General features: G+C 40.2%; 1 pseudogene; it reads right to left on the bottom strand.

Moving 5' to 3' along the window:
- Positions 1-3035: 3035 nt before the first annotated feature.
- Positions 3036-3700, bottom strand: LOC133746965 (protein enabled homolog; annotated as a pseudogene).
- Between the last annotated feature and the right edge of the window lie 267 nt (positions 3701-3967).

Genomic DNA, 3967 nt, shown 5'->3' with positions numbered 1-3967 from the left:
ATCAACTGAATTTTCATCAGACTCCACAGGATATGGGAGAACATAGTACAAGTAATAAGAAAAGAAATACTTAGGAAAAAAATACCAGAATACTGTACACTGCAAAGCTTTCATGGATGAATGAAAGTGAATAAAATACCTTCTATAAGAAAAAGAAATTGAATTTGTCACCACTCATCCAGCTTTAAAAAACATGCTTAAGGGTGTGCTACACATAGAAACACAGAAAGATAGTCATCATTATGAAAGAATATGAAGGCAGAAATTCCCCCAGTAAAAGTACAACGGAAATATACAGTAAACAACAAGAATATCTATGGAAAAATAGCAGGGCCAAGTTATTATTTAGCATTAGGAACCTTAAATGTAAGTGGCCTAAATTCTCAAATTAAAACATATTAACTGATTGAATGGATTTAAAAAAGGCTTGTCTATTTGCTGCCTATTGGAAACACACCTCACCAACAAATGTACACACCAACTGAAAGTGAAAGGATGGAAAAATATATTCCAATTAAAATAATGAAAAAAAGAGCAGGTATAGCTATCCTAATATCTGACAAAATAGACCTTAACACAAAAATTATTAAAAGAAACAAAGAAGGGCACAAAGAAATGAATAAAGATCAATTCAACAGTAAGACGTGACTACAATAAATCTTCAGCATTTTAGTAAAACTTCAGATAATCAAAGATTTCTAAGCAAATATGGCACATAACAAGTCAAGCATAAATCAAGATGGGGACCCTGGAGAATTTCTCATTTCCTAGATTTTCCAGAAAGTGATCATTACAACATACAGGGCTTTCTCCTCTATTTTAATCTTACTGTTTCCAACGACAAGAAGAAGGAGTGAAATCCATACACCCAGCACCTGCACACACATGCACACATAGGATGGTAAGTAAAGTATCTAATTCCTTCTTCCCATCACCTAAGCCTTCCTTTAATCCACTAAAAGAAACCTGCAGATATCTTCAGTGGTTTCCCTTTTTCTAAAGATTTCTGTAACCTTAATTGTTGCCATCATTATTATTTTTTATTTTTTGCATTTTAACATAATGAAATTCAAAAGCAACTTCATAGTCAGAAAAGGTGAATACCTGTGTAACTGCAGGGGCACCTAGGTAAGAGTAGCTGCCAAATTAGTGATCAAACTTCTTAGTTCCATGACAAGCAATGGCTCATGTGACATTCAGCATCATTTTTCAGAGCATTGAAATTAGCAGTTAAAATATAGAGAGGTGAAGATATGATGTAAAAGATTAAGTACTTGGTTTCATTAACATGTTTACCAATTCAAGTCACAAAACATTCCTCATTATTATTCATTCAGGTAATTGAGAAAGATAGTGCAGAAATTAAATTAAAAATTATTCCTTCCCTTCCTCCCACTCTCTTGTACTCTATAAAATGTCTTCCCTGGGACTAGGCCTTGAAAAGTCTACTACATATTAGTATGACATCCATTATTGCCTGCAATTTAAAAAGCTCAATTTGTGGTGATTGTAATTACATTATAAAGATGTAAACACGAATAAGTCTAAAAAAGGTTGAAAGCTACTGTAAATCTACACTTGACCAGTGTTTTGTGTTATGTAGAAGTCATAGATTTGGTAAAGCATTGAAACAATTTAGGAATCACCTAAATCTTTAAATTCTGGATGAAATTCATGTTTTAATCTACAAAATTGCATGAAGGCTTATTTCAGAGACCTCCTATCATTCTAAAATTCCTCAAGCTGGACAAATCACTTTTAATATAGTTCATTATGAATATCACCCTTCAATAGTACATCCAATTGCTTGCTCTGCGTTTTATGATGTTAACCTACATAGGGCTGATCATAATTATTCATGGAATATCAAACATGATAGGAAGACAAACCTGAAAGAAACATTTACAATACAATAGCATAATTTGCTAAATTCATCAGTAACAGTATTCGATTTTTAAAAAATATTTATTTATTTGAAAGTCAGAGTTACACAGAGAGGAGAGGCAGATTGAGAGAGAGAGAGAGTGAGTGAGAGAGAGAGAGAGAGAGAGGTCTTCCATCCGATGATTCACTACTCAATTGGCCACAATGGCTGGGGCTGTGCTGATCTGAAACCAGGAGCCAGAAGCTTCTTCCAGGTCTCCCACATGGATGCAGGGGCCCAAGGACTTGGGCAATCTTCTACTGCTTTCCCAGGACACATCAGAGAGCTGGATCAGAAGTGGAGTAGCTGGGTCTGGAGCTGAGCCCACATGGGATGCCAGCGCTTCAGGCCAGGGCATTAACCTGCTGTTCCACAGCACTGCCCCAACATTATTCTCTTTAAAAAAAACCTTCTTAAGTCTTTCTTCTCTTTATTTACCAATGGATTGTGGAAAATGTGTGATTTTATCTTCACATGAAAATATTTCAATTCACAATGATCTTGCCTGGTGGAACTCTTATCAAACTCTTTTCCATCCTGTTGTAAAGGTGAAAAAAAAATAAGCAGCAAACCAGGAGGGAACTAGCTTGTTACCAGTTATAATGTCTGAAGGCTTTCAGAATATGTTGGTTTTTCCCTCCTTCTGTCTCTGCTTTATTCTTTCAGCTCACAATGTGTAGGCTGGTGTGTTGTTAACAGTTGTTTGTAGGAATAGTTTTTGTTTTGTTTTGTTTTGTTTTTGACAGGCAGAGTGGATAGTGAGAGAGAGAGACAGAGAGAAAGGTCTTCCTTTTTGCCGTTGGTTCACCCTCCAATGGCCACTGTGGCCAGTGCATCTCGCTGATCCGAAGCCAGGAGCCAGGTGCTTCTCCTGGTCTCCCATGCGATGCAGGGCCCAAGCACTTGGGCCATCCTCCACTGCCTTCCCTGGCCATAGCAGAGAGCTGGCCTGGAAGAGGGACAACTGGGATAGAATTCAGTGCCCCAACCGGGACTAGAACCTGGTGTGCCAGTGCCACAAGGTGGAGGATTAGTCTGTTAAGCCATGGCACCGGCCTGTAGGAATAGTTTTGTTCCTGACTAAAGTCCTATCTCTCCATAGGTTGCTTCTCTATGTAGTATTTGCCTTGCTCAGTTCCTGCCTGATTGTATCAATAAGTTCTTCTTTTAGATTTTCTAATTCTTTTCTCATTTCTTCTAAAATATCCTGCTTCAGTCTGTTATATTAATGTCCTTTTGTCTCAACTCCATTGGCATTGGGCTGTGATGAATGTGTGAATGTTGGTCCGGAAATGGCAGGTGACTTGCTGCCATTCATGATATTTGTTCTTTCCGGGTATGCTTGTTGATGAGGCCTTAGAAGGTACAGGCTCAGAATTTTCACGTGTGTCTTCTTTCTGTTCTGTTTCTATTGTTGATCCTTTTTCAGCAATTCTTCTCCTGGACAGCAGGACACTCATTGCTTCCATTAAGCCACTATCCCCCAAAGTTAGGGGTCCACGTCCATGACCCATATCTGTTTCAGATGACACTGAGATCACACCAATAGTATTCCCTCCACTGGGGAAGGAGGCATCCTTGACCCGTGACACTTTCCTAAGTTTTGCTTCAGCAATTGCAGCTGCAAGTTCAGTTAAAGGGTGATTTCCTTCTGACACAAATCTGGGAAAAAAATCCAGATGCAGGGAGGCAAAGGGCAGGAGGTGGTGGTGGAGGTGGTGCTTGATTAGGAAGAGGGGGAGGTGGAAGTGGTGGTGGAGGCACGGAGGAAGGTAGTGGAGGAAGTGGAGGGGGCCCAGGGTGGGGGAAGGGAGTGCTGCCTGGGCAGGACCTAGCTGGAGAAGGGCAGGAGGGCAAGATGCAAGTGTTCCCTAGACAATGCCCTGTTGGACTAGAGTCTCAACCAGCTGAAAGGCTGCCTGCAAGCCTGGCTCAGAAGCAGGGGAGTCTCCCAGCATAGAGTCTAGAGGTGTCTCAACAGACGGAGGTGGTGGCACTGGAGACTGCGCTTGCACTCCCACTACAGCTGCTCCTTTTCTAACT

Source organism: Lepus europaeus, chromosome 18 (assembly GCF_033115175.1).
Source record: "Lepus europaeus isolate LE1 chromosome 18, mLepTim1.pri, whole genome shotgun sequence".
Lineage (NCBI taxonomy): Eukaryota > Metazoa > Chordata > Mammalia > Lagomorpha > Leporidae > Lepus > Lepus europaeus.
This window is presented reverse-complemented; position numbering and strand designations above follow the sequence as displayed.